Source organism: Rhodnius prolixus, unplaced genomic scaffold (assembly GCF_049639745.1).
Source record: "Rhodnius prolixus isolate KJV_2025 unplaced genomic scaffold, Rpr scaffold_3, whole genome shotgun sequence".
Classification (NCBI taxonomy): domain Eukaryota; kingdom Metazoa; phylum Arthropoda; class Insecta; order Hemiptera; family Reduviidae; genus Rhodnius; species Rhodnius prolixus.
Window position 1 is genome coordinate 46,233,398 of NW_027411603.1, and position 24,448 is coordinate 46,257,845.

Below are 24,448 nucleotides of genomic sequence, written 5' to 3' on the forward strand. Positions count from 1 at the left end.
TTATTAATTTTTTTAATTTAAATGGAATTTTAACACTCATTTTAGCTGTAGTTATAACTTTAAAAACAGATCTTTTGGTATGATTTCATTCGAATACGAAAAATGTATATTATAAATCCACCAGAACATATAAAATAGTTTTTCAATGAATCAAACCAAAATACAACTGTACTAAGTATATTATAATTCAGCTTAATGCAAATTTTTTTTAAAATATTGGGCGAATTGCACTTATTTCATTCTTAAAGATGTTTAGAACTAATCAGACACATTTTTTTTTAATCAGAATTTCAGATGAACTTAACATTTTACAATATCAATTTTAAAATTGTCATTTGTGAAGTGTAATATTATAGAGAAATCATAAAAATCTTTGAGTTAGATTAATTAACAGGAGGTCTGTACTAGCAGAGCCGGATTTACCGTCTTGCTTAGTTGTACTTAAGCAAAGAGTTTTTCATTAGCCGTGTTGCCGATATCCCTTCGAAAAATAGATAACTAGATATTTTCATTGTCCCTAGTTTTCGGGTTAAGTACCTAACTGCATGTAGTACCGGCTGAACCGGTACCGGTTGAGTAAGTTTCAACATACTTATAACCCTATATTTGAAGTTTTTCACTCAATTTTACCGTTAATAGAAGAACTTTAAGAACAACACTCTCTTTAGTACTATCAGAATTGAACAAGAATATCGAAAGGTTGAAGCATATGATAGAAAATAAATGAATAAAACATTTATTAGCAGTATTAATTAGAAGTGTAGTTACAATTAAGACCGCAAGGTTGCAGCAGTTACTATACGTACGCCATGTTTAGAAGAACAAGAATTTGGAATTAAAATGAATACATATTTATTTTTATGGTTTTTATTTTGTCACACTATTTTGTAAACTAAATGTATTTTTGAATGAAATGGACGGCATATGTATGTCTTTTGCAACTTTACTGCAAATTTAATGCAGTAAAAGTTATTTAAATGCTATCAACTATTATAAATTTACAAAACTAAATTTTGTATGATTTTAATATCTCCTGTTGGATTTATGAAAACATTTATCAAAGCCGTAGATAAAGTACTTAGAAAGCCTAATTAGTAGCACTTTACTTACTTAATTTTGTTGGGAGATTATTCCACAAGAAATAATCACGACAATAGCAAGTATAGTAAGATAACTAAAATTTATCTTGTTCTTAGTTGCTATTTATGTCTTAGGATATATTTCAAAATTAAACTATATTTAATGAAAGGTCGTAAAATGATGTTTGAATGAATCTTACCTTTCAGTTTTTTCATTGCTTCTTTACAGTTTAGAACAACTACCGAATAAAAAAGATATAAAATAGAACTTTCTCGCAAATTGAATAGTACAAGTAAACAAAAAAAATCTTTCAAAATTAAATTACAAACGAAATTCCTTAGTATTAAATTTAAAAAACACACATCTTTACTTAACACAAAGGCAGACTTATTTAAATTTAAACGTTCACAATAAAAAATAAACATGGCGTGCGTATAGTAACTGCTGCAACCTTGCGGTCATAATTGTAACTACACTTCTAATTAATACTACTGATAAATGTCTTATTCACTTATTTTCATTTTGTTTCATTTAAATAAACGTTGCTAATTAACTTAAATGAAATTTTGACAATCGTTTTAGCTTGGAAGTATCAACCTCACAAAATATATTCCTTTTAATTTGATTTCTTTCAAATCTTAAAATATGTTATTAATTATTTATCTGCAGGGTGCTTATTAAAATGTGAAAAAATAATTTTTAAATAAATCAAACCGAAATACAGTTCTAAACGTAATTTAATCCTGTATCAAGCTAAGGTTTTTTGTTATTTTTTCCTTAAATGTAAATATGTTCCCTTTTGATCTGTACTAATATTATCTGATGAGTGTATATAGGTGTTAAGCTTGAAACCTCAATTTCTGTATTATTTCATTTTTTGTGTACAAATGTAAAGTTTTGTAAATAAATAAATTATTATTATTATTATAAGTCCAGCTGAATCCAAATGTTTTTCAAATTATTGTGCTAATTGTGCTCTTAATCGATTATTAAGAGCTATACAGAGAAGGATGCTTTAAATTCATTTCTTCACCGTTCCTTTGTAATATGAAGGTTTTACCGGTATACAGTTAAACAATTTTTACTATTGCTCTAGTTTTGGAGCCCTAGGAGAGCACATCAGAGAGAAATTTAGGGTTGACACGAAGTAAGGGAACTTTATTCGTGAAGGACTAGAAATTTTTAAGTAAAAAAAAATACCTAAATTACAATTACTGTTTTGTAAATGGGATTTCCTAGTCACCATCTAATTCAAAATGATCTTTTCAAGTTACATCTACGAGCAAAATCATTATTTCCGAGAAATCCTTTTTTTACATAAAGCTGGTAGTTTAAAAAGCAAGCAAGTTTTAAGCAGGCTACATCGGTCACGTCAATCCTCACTGTATTTAATCAATTTAAGATATCCAAGAAAACTTAGGATCCGAAAGGATGGTATGCTCTAGCTCCTGACCACCTTTAAATGCTTTAAAATAACCCTAGCAAAAGAGAAGTAGTTCTCAAGGTGTTTTACGCAAGTTTTTTACTTATGTTACAGCGTTCGATAAAAATAAATACAATTAGACAATAGTTCTGTCTTCTTCAGCCCAAAAGTAGGGTAACAAAATGAAATGGCACATTAAAACTGAGGCAATCTGAATGTGCCCTGGAGAGTTAGTTCGTATCGAAGAACAACGTTATTTGTGGGAGAAGGAATAAATGCTGCAGAGTTCAATTCATTTCCTATGCGCTATACGCTATAAATCACTTAAATATCAAACATAGCTGCTTTCTTCATTGAACGTATCGTAGATATTTCTAAAAATTAAACGTTTTTTAGAATTTTTCAGTTAAACATAATGGTGTGAGGAGGTTTGCTAAATATCAAGTGATATAAAATATCTATTGGGGCCTTTTAGACCAACGTTATTGATAATAGTATGCAATCGTCTGGAGAGTGAGTGCAAAAGTGAACGAGTATGTGATGGTAAGGTAAAATTTGCCCTGGGAGGTTGCTAAACTCAATGTGTGCAACCAACTAATTGCAACTAATTCTGCGGTTTTGCATGTATGTACTTTGTAAGTGAGGAAGGAATTACTGTAGAATGTAAAGTGTTATTAGGACGGAATGTAATAGGAATGCCGCCAGGGTCATGAAGCAGTTACCTCATTTCCCTTCTACGAATGAAATTGGATAACAAATTGAACTTTGTGGAGTTCATAAATTATTTGGAGTGGTTTCTAACTTGTCAGACCTTAAAATTAGTAGAAGCTTGCGTTTTCGGCAATGAATAGAGAAAATCTATTAAAAAAAAAAAAAAACATTTTGTTCAGCCAGTAGAGTGTAAAGTATTTATTCTAACACAAAAAAGTTCTGGACTCTGGACTGAAGCAACTACAATTGGAATATAAGAGGAGTGTCTCAGCCTGAGTAAAAATAAATTCTGCAGCTGAAGTGTTTCCTCATCGGGCACTGTTGATCAGATGGCACTTGAAGAAGTGGGTCTAGAAAGCGATAGCAGCTGCAGATTCAATGGGGAGATGGAGAAAACTACAATAAAGTTGCTGACTGATGCAACAATCCAAGGATATACCAAAGAAATTTGTTGTAGAAGCTGTTGTATACCATCGAAGTATTCTTGGATATCTTAAAATTGAAAGAGATGCGGTAGGAATATTCTTAAACCAGTAAGGGGGGACAGAATAGACCTTAAAAGGTCGCAGTGCACTGTAATAAACCGGACAACAAACACAAAGGTGCCCAATACGTAGAACAAGTTTTACAAAACTGTAGCCATTTTCGACAAACTTTCTCTTAAACAAATATTTTTTTGAAACTTATGATTGGCCCTTATGATTGGTATGATTGAAAATGATGATTAGAAACGTACGATTCTTTATAAAGTTGTAGGCATATTTTACTTACTGCTTACTGTAGGAAGGGTCTACAATAAGCATGCTATAACTGAATTGTATCAAAGATTTTATCTTTAAAATTCTTCAGGCATGAAATCATCAAGTAGGTAATTCGATGTAAAGTATCTCATCACAAATTAACGTCGTTTACTTTACCCATTATAATTCTTAAGTTCCTCACATTCTTCGTCTATTTCTGAGTTTCATCCGTCAACAGAAGATGATTTATTTACCCGTTGTATGATAAAAAAAAAATCCAACATCGTTAGAATTATGGACAGAATACAAGGTGTGGAGAAAATCAACGATATTATGCAGTGGTCGAGTTCAAAATAATTTAAGAGTTCTTTGATTTACAGTTAGTACCTTTTACTTTATTTTATTTTTCTTGTTTTTGTAATCTAAGATATTGAAGCAAAAACGTTTAGCTTTAATTTAGTTTCTCAAATATCATTTCGATCTTAATTTATAAGAGGATGCTTTAAATGAAGAAATAGTACCGGTTTCCACAATTTTTTTTTAAGACCAAAATTTCAATAAACTTAACATCAATCAACGAATATTGTCCAATGATCTCTAGAAGATCATAATAATAATGAATAATAATTAAAGATGCTTTTTGAAATAGTGTGAAAGCTAAAATTTGTAGAAATATCTTTTCATTTTATGTGCAAGTACTATTTTTCAGAGAGATTATAAAGAAACTCCCTAGAGGGCTCATTTCTATATGTTCATAATTAAATTCTCTGTCAATTCTGTTTTACAACAATAGAGTGAGAAGTTGTCGTATTATTGTGAAGGTTTTGTTATTGGTTATGATTTGAGATTTGATATTTGCCAATCCAGAAATGAAACTCTAAGTTATTCACATTTAAAGATAACCATCTCTTATATAATATAGTTCAACTATAACTCAAGTAATTTTTAAAGAAGGTGACGCAAATACCAGGTATGTTTTCTGTTTCTAGCATTTGTGAAAATATTCGTAGCCATCCACCTTCTTATTCCATTAATATTACTAGTTTATATAAATGTTATTATAGTTTTCTAATACTTTTTAATGCAATAATTGCACTTTTACTGTTAAATATTACTTTTAAAAAGCTATTTCTGAATCTAGTGATTAATTGAGCTTAACAAAATTTACAACAAAGCAAGATGAAATGATTTACCTTAAAAATTTTTAGATTTCCACAGCTTCTGGGCAAATTGATGGACCTCAACACTTGACACTGCACTCCGAACTAATATTTCTTGTCCTGTAATTATACAAATTAGAAATTAATTAAGAATAAAAAATATAGATGCATGTCCAAGTGATACATTAAAGAAGATAGTTTTAGAAAACAAGGTATGTAATAAACAAATTTTATTATTTTAGCATCAACTCGGAACTTATTCATATGCTTTATAAAGTTATAGGCATGTTTTACTTACTGCTTGCTGTAAAAAGTGTACACAGTAAGTACGCAATAACCGAAGAAAGAGAGATGTTTTTTAGCATGCCGAAAGAAGTGATACATTAAAGAAGATAGTTTTAGTAAACAAGGTACGTGAAAAAACTGAAATTTTAATGTATTTTTACCAGCTTTAAACTTATTCCTATTTTTTATGAAGTTGTAGGCATATTTCATTTACTGCTTACTGTAGGCAACAGTAAGCAATAAATAATCGTTGCTAGAGAGGCCTTTTTAGCACTTATTTACGTGGCAGAACCGTTAAAATTGGACTTCTAAAATGAAAGAATCGAATGATCTATAGAAAAGAAAAATCTGTAAATTCTGGTATTCTTTGGTTATGATTACATATTTATAAGGAATAAAACTCACTTTTAATCACATAACAAGACGAAACTGAGAATTTGCACAAAACATTCTTCTGAAAAAAACTAGGTACGTTAAATGATTATTAAAAGAGCTCTTTACAATTTAATCCGCACTTTCTAATATTTTTTTATTACTTTAAAGCATTTTCTGTTAAGATATAAATACTTTTTTGTTTGAAAGCGAGATAGTATAAGAAGTAATACTATCGCCCTATAAAAATGTACATTAACATAATTGATATCACTTTATTTTAATTGAGATATTCCTATTTATTTTTGTCACTATTCTAAAAAGGACAATTAAAGTTGATTTTTTTCATTTTTAACTTTAGATTAAATTATACGATTATTAATAATGATAAAAAGTAAAGTGTTTGAATTGTGAATTTTGACTTCACCATGTACAAAAATTCAAATATTTTACCAGTTCATGTTTTAAGATATACATACAGTATTCTCCATTAAAAGTTTTTAGTAATTAAAGTGAATGATATTAAATGAATAATTTTTGATTTAAATATCTTAAATTAATACAAATTAAATCTACTTACATGCCGAATCGTAAGTTGAGGTCATGGACTCCATGTTGAACTGGTAGAATTGAGTTAATATATTGAAAACTTATCAATTATAAAAAATTATATTTAAGTTAATAACTGTATTAGTTTTATTGTAAATAATTAATTGTGTTTTTTCTAATTATTTTCTATTAAATTATTAATTATGGACTTGGTGTTCAATATTAATAAAAAAGTCAATTATGTTGAATTTAAAACTTAAAATTATGTTCATTTATTTAAAATATCTTTTTAAATAATTAGATGTTTATTTAATTAAGAAAAGTTATTTAATTTGATATTATTCTTAAAAATATTTCAAGAAAGTTTTATAATTATTCCTGAAAATGATATTGAATTTAAAACTGAATTGTGTTCATTAATTTAAAATTTATTTTTCCGTAATTCTATTATTTATTTAATACAAAAAAACTTTTTGAATTTAATAATAATCTTGAAAATATATGTATCTTCCGTTATGATCAAAGTGTCGTCGTCCGCCATTACAGAGTAATCTTGTACGGTAATGGGAATTCGGTTCGGTTCAGATTATTTTTTGGTAATGTACTATTTAATTCTTATTGTTAGTTAATAAAACTATTTGTAAAAACCTATTAGATTTATTATGAAATCATCATTATAAATGGTTTATGGTGAAGTGAAGTTAAAAATTAGTGAATCTTTAAGTTCTACAGAAACTCAGGTCTTGTTCAGTGTAATTTTGATATTAAAAAAAGTGAATTTTAAGTTTAAATATTGAGAAAGAAGTTTTGTTTTTTTAAAAAAATTTGTGATTATTAATGTTGAATGTTATAGTTTTTAGCTCTTAAGTGTTCAAAAAATTGAAATTTTAGTCAAATTCAATTAGAGAGTCATTAGCCCCATTACAGCTGGAGGAAGTTTGTAGTACGATTTCTCTAGATTTTTGTTTGTTCTTAGATGTGCTGGTGTTCAGTTTTCAAATTTATTAAAATAATAAATTCTATTAAATGTTAAGTTGTGTAGTGCAATTTGAAAATGTTGGAAACCTGATTGACGCTGTTCAGTTGCATGGTATATTTTAATTTTACTTTAAAATCTTAGAATTTTTTAATCAAATGCATAATTTTTTTACTTATATTATTTTTTTTTTAATTTTCAGGCCTTTTATGTCTTTTGATCAATCTTAAGGTATGTACAATATCTTTGTTGAACTTTTAATTTTTTAATTATCTTTTTTTTATCATTTAATGCTTTGCTTAGTTTCTCAAGGTTAAGTTCGATCAGATTTCATCTTGATGGAACTTTTTATGCTCTGGTTCTAGAAGAATATTACTAAAATATGTGTTTTATTAAATCATTATCTACAATTTTTATGATTATAAAAAGATTTGGTTTGATGCAATGAATCAATCAGAAATGAAATTGCAAAAATGTTAGTGTTTCATCCAGATCAATTTAATGATCAAATCACTTAAGTTGCAAATAATAGATTGATAATTATAGAATGGATTACAATGATTTTATTTAATTACTTTGCTGCAAATTAAGTTAAACTTTATTAGACTTATTTACCATTAATGTGAAACATTAATAAAGGCGTTGATTACTATATCCTTCTAATTGCTTTGAACTATCCGAATTTAAAAAAAATAAATCACCTTACTACTCGATAGTTTCTACATTTACTTTTGCTGAAGTTACCATGAATTTTGATGTTATTTTCAATGAACCATGTTGTGAACTGGAAGAAGCAACCTATTGAATTTTCTTTCTATTGGCCTAAGCTGTTGTTATATTGGTGAAAGGCAAAAATGAGTCCCAACTTTTCAGATATTTCAAGCATTTTCTTTTTGTTTTCTTGCAAATAACGGTTGTTCATCCTTTTCCACTTCCTTTTTCTTTTTTAGAGATACGTACCATGATTTTGACAGAATGCTAGGTACAATGTGTGATATGAAAAAGGCTGCAATAAGTCGTATCTCGTATCTTGGACACCATCCGTATCTTTACAGATTATTTCTCTGAACTGTGGGCACTCCCTTTTACTCTGAGTTTGCTTCAAGGTCTTTCACTTTTTATTGACTTTGGATGTCAAGGAGCATATTTTGTGAGCATTTTTCAGACGCATTTTCCATTCTAGGACCTATCTGAGGCAAAAACAAATTCTCTTCTCTAATACTAATTTCAAACATGTACATCAGTGACTTTTGTTTGAATTTCTGGTTAGTGTTTAACATAGACTCTCCACCAAAATACCCTTCTAATAAATTATTGGTTCAAAGACCTTTATGATGTGAATGAATAATGTTAGCAGGTGGAATAGCAGTTTGAACTTGAACTTTGCTTAAGGTAACCTAAGCTAAATACTTTGGAATTTTGTTTTTTTTTTGAGAACAATGATTCTAGTTAGGTTGTGAGGAAACTATAAAGTCAAATTTCTTTCAGTAGAATCACTTTATTATTTGTATAATGCTGAAACTTGAAAGCCGACTGCGTTTAAAGTGATCTATGATAACAGGAAGTCGCCTAGGTGGTCACAACCTGGATTATTTTTAGATTTTATTTTTAATTATCTTTATATTTATCATGACATCTCTTGAAAATATATAGTTTTTATAACAATCAAAAATAGTAGAAGACAAACGCGCTAGAAAACATCAATTATTTGCTGACACAGAAAGACATTATTCTTTGTCCATCTTGTTGCCAACTTTGTCATCGTCATGCTCTTTCACGCTGTTAGGAAGAAGAAGATTGTTAGGAAATTTTCCTTGTAGGGAAACTTCTTAAAAGCAAGAAGAACGGATGACACACGAGGGATTAATAGATTACCAAGTATGCTTTCCTTTCCAAGACATTGCTCTGTGAGGACGCGCATTAAATATGAACATATATTTTGCATTTAATATATATGATGTATGTGCCATATAAATCAATGTATTCTGCAATTTTTTTATATAAGGAATATAAAATGTAACAATAGTTAGAGCAATGCTTGTAATTAGGAGTTTCAAATACAGTTTTGGGTCAGCAAATTTCAGACTGCTGAAGATTTTAAATTGAAGCCGTCGAAATGAGAAGTAACATTTTAGATAGAATAGATTAAATTAGGGCGGCCTCAAGGCCTACGCCACTGCGACCCCTTTGGATCTATTGTGGCTCTCCGACTTTAGAGCTCGCCCTCCAGACCTGTCCGTTTAATCAGACTCTTAATTCTGGAGAGGTGACTGCTGGGTAAAGCTCTCGAGCCTTGATTTTTTCCTCTCCCCGAGAAGTAACATCCTTAGCCATACAAGCCCCTCACACTGACACAAACCCGTGCAGTGCCGTTTCCTCTTCTTTCTGACAGAACCTACAACAGGCTATCATCTGCCATGCCAACATTTTAGATAGTTTTGGCAGAAAAAAAATCTTCTTCTCCAATGCCCACTCCAGATATTCTGTAGAAGACCCTTCAAATTAAAAGCAACTTTACAGATTTTTAGACAGGACCTTTTGGCCACTAGCACCCTCTTAAAAAAAACATTTTCTTTCCACGATAAGAATGCCACTCTAGCTGTGACCTAAGACGTCCATACATTATCTTGCAAGGCAGGAAAAGCCAGCCCTAGGTATTATCCAGACTTCCGCTTCTAGTAAGCCACTTTAGCCAATCTACTTAGCCAAAATTTTAAGCCCTTAAACATTAATTTAATTCTGTTTTCCAAAAATCATACGAAAATATTTCTTTTCCCTGAGAAACCGGGCATTTTAGCAAAATCTTTTTTTTTTTAAGACTGCCTGCACTTCTAAGAGACATAAGAATGAATTTTATTAAGAATAAACTTTAATTACGGAGATAATGCGGTTAATTAACTTTCAAATTATGCTTTTTTTCTCACACATCTCATTTCTATTTCGAATAATAACGTCAAAAATAAGAGAACAAAAAAATGAATCATCTGTATGAATGAACTTATTCTTTGAATAAAGGTTTATGAATATTCATATCATGGAATATATGAATCACCATTGCCGGAAATTTTGATTCTACTTTGTTTATAATGTAAGCCAAGAATGTGTCTATTATAGGTAATTATGTAAAATAGTGTACTGTTGGTAATAGTAATGTGCTATGTCTATTGAGAATCGTTTTCCCAAATTGAACATTCAACTGAATACCCTATCTGATTGTTGCTTTAGAATTGAAATCGTTTTACTTATAGTTACTTCTAATGACCACTTTTTGTCCAGAGAGGATAGTAGCTAATGAATCGTTATTTTGTAATTCTGTTTTGAAACATGTCTAAGGAAGCTACCCAAAGTGATAGTCCATTTTTTTTACTTTGTCTTACGCCTTGTCAGAGGATGTTGCATTTATGCAATTTTTTTTGTCGGTCCACCACCAAAACTGTCCGTTTGGAGTTTCTATGAAGACGAAGAAGTGGTTTTCACAAATTCTGGCTATTAATCTGTCTACTCCGCATTAACTGGATATTTGGTTTAAGATGGCTTTCTTTGGAAACTGATAAGTAGGCTTTTCGTCACAATAAGCCTTTCAGAAATTCAATAGTTTTTTTTTTTTTTTTAATACTTTTTCAACTATTTTTATTATAGTTTTACTAATTAAACACAAGTAGATCTGGAAACTTAATTTGGAACATTTTCTCAGAAAAATCTATTTAAGAACACTTTTGGAGGGAATATGGTAATAGGCTTCTCTCTAATGTACCATTTACGTGTAATGTACGGTCTCAGTATCTTTATAATAATTGAATGTGTCAAGAAAAATCCAAATTTAAAGAAAATCCACTTTACTCAATAAAATTTTAGGGAAAATGATTTTTACCATTAACTTTAAACTAGATGCAATCATTTTAAAGATGCATTTTTGATGAAACTGTACTTCTTATTCTGCTCACCTCTATGGAAGTTCCAGAGTAGGCTGTTCAGGTGCCAATGTATTCCAGTTTCTGAGAGTGGCTACCTTCGTTTTAATGAACTCTTAAGTGAAGATACGTGAGATAGACGGATTACCTACATCCCGTTGTGATTTGATTGAAGTTGTGATTTCTAATTCACATAAATATTTCTAAAAAAAAACTACTTCATCCATCAATCTGGTTCATCATTCTTCAATATTGAATTAATATATAGTCAATTTCTTAATCTGAATGTCTCTAACCAAATGACCGTGTAAGATTGAGTTAAAACAACCGGTGGGCTTCGACACTCTGGTATGCCCATTTTCTGGTGAAAGGGGGTGTACTGTTTTTTTTTAAAAATCAAATAATTTATTTAACAGAAAAAAGTATTCTGAAGTCCAAGGTATAGAACTCCAGACTTCGTCGTGGCTTTCACATTCCTTGCCTCTTTTCTGGTGGTCTAACTTACCTCCTTTATAACCTTATTGGATATATCCTCTCTGGAGGTATTATGAGTGAGGTGTTGGGCCTTCCTCAACTGCCGTTCTTCCTGGGATTACCTTGGAAAATGAAACTGGATTTGAATCAGCATCCATCCATTTTCTTTTAATTTGTAGTAGTCTTCTTCAGCATATCTTGTTGGGGTATTGCAGGGAAAGAATTCGTTGGCCCAGCGAGTAATGATCCCCTTACTCCTGCCGCTCTTCCTAAAATAACCTGCAGGTGTTGACTCATGAATGGGGGGACATATTTAGATTCATTTTGGCTGAATTGCAGTTCACCTCGTAATAAAAATAAATCAATCAAAGCCCTGTAAAGAAGGGAATTCCGAAGCAGGTTTAGAAGGCAGGTTCTAGGTTGGTTATTATGTAAAGACAATGAAGCATCGAACTTTAGAGAAATTAGCCTAATTAAAACAATTTAAATTGTATAGAAAGAGGAACTTAAATTCTCTAAATCAAATTACCGTCATTGCTATATTCTTATAACAAATCATGCAATATTTCTAATTTAGTAATCTGAGCTCTTACTTTAATTAAATGTAATAAATTCAAATTAATTAAGAATTACCCATATTTTAAGCGTTATAATTACACATATTTTGTGTAGTATTTTAACGTCTTCAGTAAAAAATGTATTAATTAATTTGTTAACGTAATGTCATTTACTTAATGGGCTCTAATGTGAAGACGAGCCAACAACTTTTAGGGCTGCTAACTAAATACGTAATGAAGTTGGTTAGAGAGAATTCTAGTGCCAGGATTGATTAGGCTCTATTTCTGGACATAGTAGAGAGTGTATAGTATATTTATATATATTTATATAATTATCTGTGTCATTCTTTTTAGGTCGACTGCCAAAATTCATAAAGCCAACAAACTTGTCTGTTGGTGTCCTACACCTAAATTACTTTTTATCCATTCCTATCTAGCAGATAGTCGAGAATTTTTAATTACATTTTATGTGTTGTACATTGTTCTTGAAATATTTGACAATTGAATTTACTTTCGTAGCAATGTTGCTGCTTTATTTTTCTTTCTCTTGGTTTTATGCCGCTTCTGGTATTCTCGCATCATTTCTTTTGCATTTGGTAGCATCATTTCTATCATCAATTTTCTTTTTACGGTACTAGTGCAACTGAAATCTTCAGCTAATCTTTAAGCTGCTGTGTGAGAATTACGTATTGCTTCTAGGATTTTTTTTTGGGTGGGAACTAATTTATTAAGCTCAAGCGTCTCATGAACTGCTTCATAAGATTTGTTTTCAACCTTCTCAGAGACTCTCGCATTTCGTACTACTACGATGAGTTGATGTGGCTTTTCCTCTCTATCTACCGCTGCCAGTATTTTTTGGCTTCATTCCTTTTCCAAGTTATCCTACCTCAAAGGCCTTCTTATATTTTCACAACTCTTCAAGTTCAAATCCTCGAACCATTCTCGTAATACTAGATCTTGTTCCTCCGATCTCTATATTCCCGTCACACCGTCCTTCATCCTTCTACAAATCCTTCCTAACACGTGCTACCTCTTTCTGGAACTCCTTGCCTTCATCTGTCCATCATGCTCCTACCCTTTTCCATCTTTAAGTCCCAAAATGTTCAACTATCCCCTTTCTAACCAGCTTTCTCCTAAACTATAATTGTATTCTTTTATTTTTCATTTTTGTAAGTACTTATTTTTATTTATAAATATTTAAAAGTTTGGCCAAACTAATAGGTCCTCCAAGTGTACGTGTATTTATTCTTAGGGGACAATAGTCCCAGGATAATCCATTTATTTTCTTCTTCTTCTTCTTCTTCTTCTTAATTTAAGGGCCCTAAATCTGAGATGATTTGCAAGCCATTTTTCACTGTTGGCCACCGAATTAGTGCCTTCTCGTTTTTAGTAAACACTTTACGATTGCTGGCTTTGTGCTATAAGATTGTTTTTCTAAGAAGAGAAACATCTAAGGGCAGCAGGATTCAATCCAATGCCCTAAATCACTCGGCTATTTCTGAATTTCTGCTCGTTTATGTTTTTCACATTTTTTTTTATTGTTTAAGACGCATCAACGTCTGAGGTCACTGACGTCCAATAATAATAATAGTTTGGTTTTTTCAATTTAAAGCTCAGTTACGCCTGACGTCACGGCTGGCATCACCTCGTGGGCACCCAGTCCACTAACCACACCTATCTAATTCCTTCCCTTATTAGAATTATGATTTATTTCATTATTTTTTATTGTAATTCTGAAATTTTCGATTTGGTTGCCATAACTTTTACTCATCAAATAATAATCAATATCTTAATTGTATTTTTTGTCCTCCTTACTAAGGTATTAAAACCGTGATGATACTTAATTTTAGGTCTTAACTAGAATTAACTGCTTTAAGGTCCCCTGAATCAGAAAAAGTGATTTTTTACTGTAACCACCATGACTTTTTTTTTATAAAGAAAAGAAAAAGAAGAACAATTACCTACAGGAAGGTCTAATTTAATATTTCGTAATGGTGTCCACAAGAGATTTGATAATGTAATTTTGGTCGATTTTTTTTTTTTTTAGACTCTCGATTATTATCAATACTCTCGAGTATTTATCGATCGTAGAAACACTTATTTTAAACATTATCTTCCTGGATAATTCGATTAAGGGCGCTTATAAGGAAAAAAAAAGAGATAGATAGATTCCAATCTATTTGCTGACTATCTCTTCTATCTCTTAATGCTAAAGGTCTAATAATACAAACTGTTCGGTATCTCCTAATCCTCTCGTAAGGTCTCCTATTTTCTGTAAAGTACACTCCCCATCTCTGGTGTACTGTTAAGCAGATTAATTGTGTTTCTTAAATCGAGTTTTTGAAATTATTTAAAAGAGAAGTGCCGTATTATTTGATGGATTGTTCTCTTTCTTCAGAATGGTTTCTTGACTTTTTCTTTTGCAAACTCCTGTACTTACTTGGAATTTGGGAGTTAAAACCTTAAGGAGTAATACAAGGTTGTGTGAATTTTCACTTTCTATTTATTCCAATGTGCTTTTTATTCTTTATTTTGTAGCTCAGTTTGTTTCGATTACATGTAAACCCTATAACTACATGAAATCAATGTCATGTTTCCGCTGAACGTTGAAAGGAAAATTAATCACTTTTCACCACACTTTTCCCAGCTTTTCTTTATTAAAGCGATTATTATGTTTTTTTGTTTTGTTTAAGATTCATCGCTAGTAATGATTACAAATTGTGTTAAAGCACATGTTGTAGTACATTCAAATTTACACAGATGGGTGAGATGACCCTTGGCAAACTTTCTCTTTGAATATTAAATAGATTGGAGACTGGGGCGGGTCTTGTATCCCAGTTGAACTAGAAGAGGCTTACTTTGTCTAGGCCTTGTAGGTTTAGTGGAAGGGTTCTGCTCCCTTTTCTTTAAGATCATGATTCCTCCCCCTCTATCGGTCGTTTTTTTTCGTACTTCCCTCGTCTGATCTCTTAGATTTTATAAACACAAACTGAGGTAATCCAGTATTACAAGCTTGCCAGAAGGATACAAGTGACCTGGTCCAGATAAAAGAGGGTGGGACTCCTCTCTTTGCGAAGATACTTTCCAAGATTATTGTGGCGTGCAAAAAGGAATAAGACTAGATCTCCTACCATTTATTTACAAGATCTCTGGGTGGTGTACCGTGTTTGACTGGATTAGAAGAGGCTAATGGGTTGGACTTTTAGGACACCTAATTAATTACCTTTCTGGTTCAAGAGCTCCAAGAACTGTAGTGACGTTGTTTCCTTTAGAAGATCCGCGCATGTAACTGCATGACCTTGACTAGACTAATTTTGGTACCTATATCGGCCCAATTTTGGGTTTCAAGCAACCCATACTAAAAGCTCTAGAGGCTAGACCCGCAAAGCTAAGATGTAAGATGTTGGTTTAGTGGGTTCGATTCCCCCGGTCTAGGCCTTGGATTTTATTTAATGGTTAATATGAAAAATTTATAGTAAAGTATGTTAGGCGGTTATAGACTAGACCCGCAAAGCTAAGATGTATTGTTGGTTTAGTGGATTCGATTCCCCTCGTCTAGGCCTTGGATTTTATTTAATGGTTAATATGAAAATTTTATAGTAAAGTATGTTAGGCGGTCATAGGCTAGACCCGCAAAGCTAAGATGTATTGTTGGTTTAGTGGGTTCGATTCCCCTCGTCTAGGCCTTGGATTTTATTTAATGGTTAATATGAAAATTTTATAGTAAAGTATGTTAGGCGGTCATAGGCTAGACCCGTAAAGCTAAGATGTATTGTTGGTTTAGTGGGTTCGATTCCCCTCGTCTAGGCCTTGGATTTTATTTAATAGTTAATATGTGAAATTTATAGTTAAGTATGTTAGGAGGATAGTCTAGACCCGCAAAGCTAAGATGTATTGTTGGTTTAGTGGGTTCGATTCCCCCGGTCTAGGTCTTGGATTTTATTTAATAGTTAATATGTGAAATTTATAGTTAAGTATGTTAGGAGGATAGTCTAGACCCGCAAAGCTAAGATGTATTGTTGGTTTAGTGGGTTCGATTCCCCCGGCCTAGGCCTCGCATTTTATTTAATGGTTAATATGAGAACTTTATAGTAAAGTAAGTTAGGCGGTTATAGGCTAGACCCGCAAAGCTAAGATGTATTGTTAGTTTAGTGGGTTCGATTCCCCCGGTCTAGGTCTTGGATTTTATTTAATAGTTAATATGTGAAATTTATAGTTAAGTATGTTTGCTAGTCGCCTCCGTTCTCGACATCTATTGATTGGTAGTTGGGCGTAAAGCCTGCCTGAAACAATAGACATTACTTTACTAGATATACTATAAACTAGTAATCACACAATTTCTTCCTGACTTCATTATCAAAGTCCCGGAAATGAGGGGTGAAACTTAATATTTGGGAGAATATTTACTTGTACCTCAAAATTAAAACAGTTTTTGTACTTGACCTCTCCAGAATTTGCCCTTCTAAACAACTCTTGGTCGACAAGGGTATTCCTCTTGCTCAGATTTGTCTATTGAGTTTAGGATGTTATTTTGAAGTCTACAATACTCTGAAATCTTGAGACATTTTTTGTCTCTCTGCTGTTGCTTTTTGTCGAGGGCCTAAACCAAATTTCAGAATTGAACATAGTATTTTTTTTTTTTAGTTGTTGTGAGATACCATATTTTATTTTTTAAAAACAGATATTTCCAATGAAACAATGAATTTCATTGTGGAATTAATTGGGAACAGGTTCATGACTTTTCAGACGTCTTCTATATTTGAAGTTAGTCTAATCGTTCATTCTCAATGGTCTCTCAGTTAGTCGAAGAGCATCCTAAGAGCAACATTTTTTTCCAACTAGTCTTCTTGGGAATTAAGAATAGTCATTTAAAAAAAGATTTCGTTTAGTCTGAAACGTATAAATCTCTAACCAACTGGCTCTACGTATAGCCACCCGATAATTGAACTCATTCTCAATTCTGCGTGCCTAGAAAGGGCACTAATTAATCAGCGAGTATTTTATGGTAGAGCTTAACTTTGCGCTGTTATTTCCTAGAGTTTATCCTCAGTTCTGTATTTAGCCGGTTAGCCGTTCCCGAGTAAACAGTCCCTAAAGTTAAAAAGCAGGCTACTCCACTTAATTACATGGGGGCCTGTTTAAAGCGGATTAACGTGTTTAAGGGATAAATTTATGAAAGGGCCTCCTCTGTTTGCTACACCCTGCTGCCGCTGACTTCTCAAACACTCCCTAGGGCTTGTTGTACCCCCAGATTATTGAGGGAAAATCATTTTCACATTTCTCAGTACTTTTGAAATTAGATTTTAAATTTAGTTTATTTTCAAATATTATTTCAGAGAGAACAGATAGATGATTAAACAATACGATTCTGATTACCATATATTTCCTTTAAATCTAACTTATAACAGGATCTATCCTGGATATCCTCTTCTCTCTGTCCGTAACCGTAGAGGCTTTCTCGGACGCCATCTATCCACTTTTCGTGGAGTTTGCCCCTTCTTTTTCCAAGCTTCAGCTTCCCAGTCTAGGATCTCTTCAGCCATTCTTCCAACTTCCCTTCTTTTTACATGACCGTTCTATCTAAATTTCTTTCCCTCCATCTTTTGCAGCACATTTATTATTTCTTATTTCTTCGGTTGTTACTCTTTCAAGCAATACCTTCTCTCAGTAATCGTTCTCGGTGGGTAGGAGCTTTTTTTCTTAAAGCCTTATTTAAGGTCCAGTAATCTGCTATGGTAGCCTTATTTAAGGTACCAAGTTGCTATGGTTTTTTTGGTACTATTTAGAATATTGGCGCTCCATAATATTTTATTTAAATTTGTAAATACAAGATCAAAATAATAATGAAAAAATTGTTGTTAGGTCCGTAATGCTGGATAATATTGTTAATTTTATCCGTGCAGCGTGCTGTTGTATCTCTGACCTGTGGCAATCAGTTAGGTGAAAATATTTCACTTATATCTAAGACTTGAACACAGAGTAAGAGTGAAACGTAACTAAAATCGAATCCTCTACACCAAACCGATGATTGAATATCAGCGATGCAATAAACATGCTTGCTAAAATCAAAGATTTATCCAGCATCTCGGATCTGACCACATTTTACATCAGGCTAAATTACTTTTGAAATTATCACCGAATAAACATTCAAAACTCATGTTAATAAGTGGGTGAAATATTTTCCAAGTCCAAAATGGGTTATTTCCGGCCGCACTGGAGAGTAATTACTGACGTTGTCGGTCACTCCACAGAGAGGCATGAATGTCCTCCAATTAATGACGGCCAAATCGATCGATTTTCACAAAACTGCTGTCCAGGACAGGTATCGTCAATAAGCTATTACTAATTTTCATTGAAAATTTATAAGAGCAATTGTTGACTAGAGCTAACACAGCAACATCGGACTTCCTGTTTTATAGTTCATTGTATTCCAGTATTGTTCTTGTTTTATCAAGGTATCTTTGGACCTACTGTTTTGTCTCTTGGTCATTAGCATTGCCTTGTCATGCTGAGATGGCACCTCCTATTTTCTCGCTACGTCCTTTACGACTTAAGTAGAATGAAGCCGAGGGATATTGGAGCGAATCGCCTGACGAATAGTCTAGATTATCACCAATTCCCCATTTTGTTGGCCTAATTAGAAACAACATAAAGAATCCGCAGAAGCGGTTAATTTGATTTGAAGTTATTAGGGATTAAAAGTGGGATTAAAAATTGTTTTCACAATTAAGTATGAAGTTTTAATTACTTAAGCCTTAATGTAAACTTAGCCTACCAACAATAAAAGTTGAGGTTTTTGGTGGAAAGTAATTAGATTCTACAGGAACTGATGTTTGATCAGCTTTATCTTCTTTCTTAATTGAACCAATCATTTGCTAAAGGCAGTTTCATCAGTCTAATTGGTAGAAATCTCCCACAGAGATTGGGTCTTGCTGCTTGTTTATTGGGTCCTCAACATGTTCAGACAAGTTTTGCTTTTTCCTGTTTTCATCTTTTTTTTCCCCCTCGCACTTATGCATGAAGAACGTTCTTATTTGGGACTGTTGTTTGTTGTACTTTTCTTTTTCTAATAGATGATCGACGCGCAATCTCTCCTTAATTAATTCTTAAAGATAAAAATATTTTTTAAATTAGTAGATTTTAGAAAATTTGTACGTAAGTTTGTGTTCTAAAAATTGTTCTAAGAAAACATCAGATTTATTTTTTTTTAATTTGAAATTCTTTTAAAGAAGTCGACTTTGGGTTTACTTGGAGTACTGTAGTTTTAATCATCCCTCTAATGTTCCAATTCAGTACAAAGTATATATGGTGAAGGGGAACATCCAAAACATGATGGGAACAATCTCTAATATCTTTTTTCTCAAAAAATCATTCTTTAAATGTATAAAATTACAACATTGTTGGCGCTTTAAGTTACCCCAACAATGCAGCACCCATTTTACCCATGCGCACAATTCACCCAGGGGAAGCTACCCAGCGGCAGATAATCTCCTCTGGCAATGCCTACCCTATGGCAGATAATCGTTCTCATCACTTAAAGAAAGGAAATTGCCCTGGCCAGTGGAATTTTAATTGCCTTAGTGTATTTTATTGACGGTTTATTTTTTTTTATTTTATTGCGAGGGTTATCTTGGAATGTTGTGGGATGATAAATGGCGGTTGAAGAGATTGGGATGCTGGTATTGATAGATTTTGTTTTTTATAGTAGGAGATCGTGTGACAACTAAGTTGAGGAAAAGAATTCCCTTGTGGTTAACTTGATAAAAAGAGCAAAGCGAGTACGGTGAACATGGTATTGATCGATTTTTAATCTTGGAACTTTGGAACGTTTTCCTGTAAACTCCCCAAAAAAAATATCTTCTCAAGATTTAAGTGATTAATACAAATTTCATCCCTGGAATCGTAGGGTTTTTTTTTTTGGAAGACCCAGACATTTCAAATTTAGTTCTGCAGTTGCAAAATCGAACAATGTAATTGCAAAATATAGTAGAAAATATGCATTTTTGAAATATTTCTAACGAGAGATAAACTTTGAATTTGGAAAAATTTGGATTGAAAAAACGGGAAAATTTAAATTCAATTGTATAAAATAATACTATGATTACTATAATAAAAAAGAATTCTTTCTGCAGCCTGAAAACTTTTCGTACAAACTTTTACTGAACCAATTCTTACTTTTTACAAGCTTTTAAAAGAGCTTTTTGCGGTCCAGTCTTTCATCTAAATCAGTGTTTTAGTATTATTGAAAGTTTAAAGCTTTTTAAGTTAATAAAATTATTTTAATTCATATTATAGATATTCTATTCTGTTCAGAATATAATATTTAGGGAATAATAATAATAATAATAATAATAATAATAATAATAATTAAGTGTTTTATTTTGAATTAATATATACACAATCTTATAAACAGCAAAACATATTTACACAAAAGCATGGACAGCAGTCCATCTGCTGTACCAAATACTATTTAAAAATTTACAATATAAAATAGCAGCCAGAACTTATCGCACAATTTCAGTTACATTCTAATATACGAGGGTCGTTTGAAAAGTCCGTGCAAAGTCAGAGAGATAGTACTAGTAGCGCATATCGAGGTTATGTTTAGTTAGTAGCATCTCTTGGAAGAACACACACCAAGTTTCAGCCAGATCGGTCTATTTCTTTGTGTTTGGCATTCGTTTGAATCGAGGAAGTCGAGTGATTTTCAAAAAATGGACGAAAAAGAATTTCGTGTGTTGATTAAACACTACTTTATGAAAGGCAAAACGCCTGAGGAGACTAAAGAGAAGCTTGATAAACATTATGGTGACTCTGCACCTTCGATTAGAACAGTTTATAAGTGGTTTCAAAATTTTCGGAGTGGCCATATGGGCACAAATGACGCTGAACGTTCTGGACGCCCTGTTGAGGTTACTACTCCAGAAATCATTGATAAAATCCATGATATGGTGATGGATGACAGAAGAGTGAAGGTGCATGAGATTGCTAGTGCTGTGGGCATCTCGAATGAACGGGTACATAATATTTTGCATCAACATTTGGACATGACAAAGCTATCCGCAAGATGGGTGCCGCGATTGCTCACGCTTGACCAAAAACGAAATCGTGTGAAGTGTTGCAAGGACGGTTTGCAGCTGTTCCAGAAGAATCCGCATGACTTTAAGCGTCGTTTCGTCACTGTGGATGAAACATGGATACATCACTACACTCCTGAGACCAAAGAACAATCTAAACAATAGGTTACCAAGGGAGAATCTGCACCAAAAAAGGCGAAGACCGTTCCTTCGGCCGGAAAGATTATGGCGACTGTCTTTTGGGATTCGCAAGGAATAATCCTCATCGACTATCTGGAGAAGGGTAAAACTATTACAGGTGCATATTATTCATCGTTATTGGATCGTTTGAAAACCGAGCTGCAAGAAAAACGCCCACGATTGGCCCACAAAAAAGTCCTTTTCCATCACGACAACGCACCAGCTCACACCTCAGCAGTTGTGGTCGCAAAATTAATGGAAATAGGGTTCCAACTCGTTTCACATCCCCCCCCTATTCTCCAGACTTGGCTCCCTCGGACTACTATTTGTTCCCCAATATGAAGAAATGGTTGGCGGGAAAAAGATTTTATTCAAACGAGGAGGTGATTGCAGAAACGATCGGCTATTTTTCAGACTTAAACAAATCCTATTATTCGGAAGGGATCAACAAACTAGAGCAGCGTTGGACGAAGTGTATAAGCCTAAAAGGAGACTATGTTGAAAAATAAAAAAGGTTTACCCCAAAAAATTAAGTAGTTTTTATTTTTGCACGGACTTTTCAAACGACCCTCTTACACTAAGTGTAAAATTCCTGTATGAGGAAACTTCTGTATTCCATGCTCTTATGTGATAATTATATAGCTTATCCCAGTCGCTTCCATTTAAAAATTCTATACACTCTGATTCAGATAGCGCTTTCTTTCCTAACCATCTTACTCTGAATTCTGATAGTACAGGACAGACACTTATATAATGAAAGGTATCTTCAATCTTAGACTGGTTACACATGGAACATAAATGTACAGTTTCATCTCGGGCAACATTGAAATTCAGATTTAACAACTGCCCTCTCAATTTGAAAATAATTTTAATAAAATGTATTTTAAATTGATCCGAAAATATTTAGGAAAATACATTATTAACGCTGAAACAAATTGGATCTTGTGCAACAGTAATTATTTTATATATTATTTTAGAATTTAAATTTCAATTCAATGCTTCTCAAAAATATACATTAATATATACAGGGTGTTCATTTTAAGTCGGCTCAGATGCAGAGAGCAATTGATAACCTTCAGGCTAACCTGGCTTGCGAGCCAGAGGAGGCACCTTTGAAGGCACTTTGCTTCACAAGTTGAGTAAAGTGCATTATTTGATAAATTAAGGAATAAGTTTGATCCTATAAATGAAAGATATTGATCACTTAAAATATGTGGCAGGAGGTTTCCAATTTTTTTTAGTAATTAAACGCAACTCTCCCAAAATTACCAAATAATTTTTTTTTTTTTTTTTTTTTTTTTTTTTTTTTTTTTTTTTTTTGGCGCATCAACAGCTGAGGTCATTAGCGCCCGGAGCTTTTTCCAGTGCACTGCCGGCCTCCGGACAGTGTTCTCTCGTTACAGACAACACTGTCCATCACCGGACAGTGAGCTGTAAGAAGCTCCTAGGAAGAGAAAATCTAAGGGTCAGCTGCTGGATTCGAACCCGGGACCTCCGCGTGGGAGTCCAGTATGCTAACCTCATAGCTAATCCCTTCCCTATGAAATAATTAATAAGCCTTCTTGTTTGTAACAGATGTAAAATTAATTTCTAGCCAATTTGTGTTTGCTTGAGAACAACTAAAGCTCTTAACATTTGATTTTTCTTGGAAAAATCACTCGGAAAACGACTTATTTCCCGATATTAAGAATAATATTGGCTTTACTGCCTTGGCAATATTTTCAGTAGAAAGGGGATGAAAAAATACATAAAAATGACCTATCGCGTGCTCTTCTTTCTCTTTGATAACAAGTTAAAAAATTGAAATATGATTAATAAACACCAGATTTTGAAGTAGCCTAGCACCTTTAATTTTGAAGATATCGAATTGCGGTTTCCGGTTTCTTGCATAACTTTTTATACTCAACTGTGTATATGAAAATTGGTGTCAACAGCGTACCCTCACTTTTGGTCGCGCGTCAGCCGCGTATGCCGGCAGGAATCTAAAATTAAGTCACATATTCTGAAACTAGAGTTGACGGGCAACAAATTTTTCCTCTACCATTTTTTTGCTCAGATCAACCGTTTAAGCATGAAATGCATTTGAGCCGTCTTAAAATGAACACCCTGTATATAAAAATTAACAATTTTATATTTTCCAATAATATTCTTCGTTTAATAGAAAAACAAAATTGGGCTTTTCTCAATTTTCTTTTTTATATATATTTTTTTTTAACAAGCGTTGCTCAGCAAAAGTTATATCACATGTCATGAGACAGGATGTCGGGTCTCGTGTCTTACACACGTGACAAGGTGTCGACTGTGTTTAATTTCCTTGTCCTGCAGGATACTGCTGCACCTTCACATGTCCTTTATTCCCTTTTAGAACCGTTCCTTTTATTTATTTATTCTTTTTTATTCTGGCACTTTGCTAATTTCTTTGTTCCGAAGAATTTTTCTTTTTTGTCACTTTAAATTCTCTTTAAAGATCTAGAATATATTTTTCTTATTAAATATTTGCGATTTCTCTTACACCTTGTTTGGAGGAAATATGGAATTATTCATATTTTTGAACTTAAAGGACCAATACGAATGAGAAGTTTTTAAATTTTTTTTGTTAATTTGTAGACCTATCGATCTTTTTATGGGTAGCTTAAACTCAAAAATGGATCTTTGTTGAAAGTTCAGATTTGGGGGGGGGGGGGGTTGGCCACAGAAGGATCTCATAATAAATAAGGTTTTAGTCAAAATAAATCTTCCGGATGTATCACTAGTGTATAGATATTTCAGTTTCCTTTTTTCTTTTGCTATCTTTCTTCAATTGTTTCATAAAGTATTTTTTTTTTGCCTTTTTTTGTGGCATTGGCTTCCGCCATACAGCCAGCATCGTCTAGGTGCTTATCACTAGAATATCACTCACTCTCCATTCTTACTTATAAATACATTCGCTCAACTATTTACATACAAACTTACA

The 24,448-nt window shown here is 32.6% G+C and overlaps 1 protein-coding gene across 1 annotated transcript in view; it reads left to right on the forward strand.

Moving 5' to 3' along the window:
- Nucleotides 1-4,768: 4,768 nt before the first annotated feature.
- Nucleotides 4,769-24,448, forward strand: part of LOC141453144 (neuroglobin-like) — a 210,294-nt gene continuing 190,614 nt past the window's right edge. Inside the window, exons 1-5 of the mRNA XM_074125963.1 lie at nt 4,769-4,924; nt 5,163-5,326; nt 5,392-5,524; nt 5,593-5,867; nt 7,499-7,527. The gene's annotated coding sequence lies outside the window, so the exon portion shown is untranslated. The remainder of the gene's footprint in view (nt 4,925-5,162; nt 5,327-5,391; nt 5,525-5,592; nt 5,868-7,498; nt 7,528-24,448) is intronic.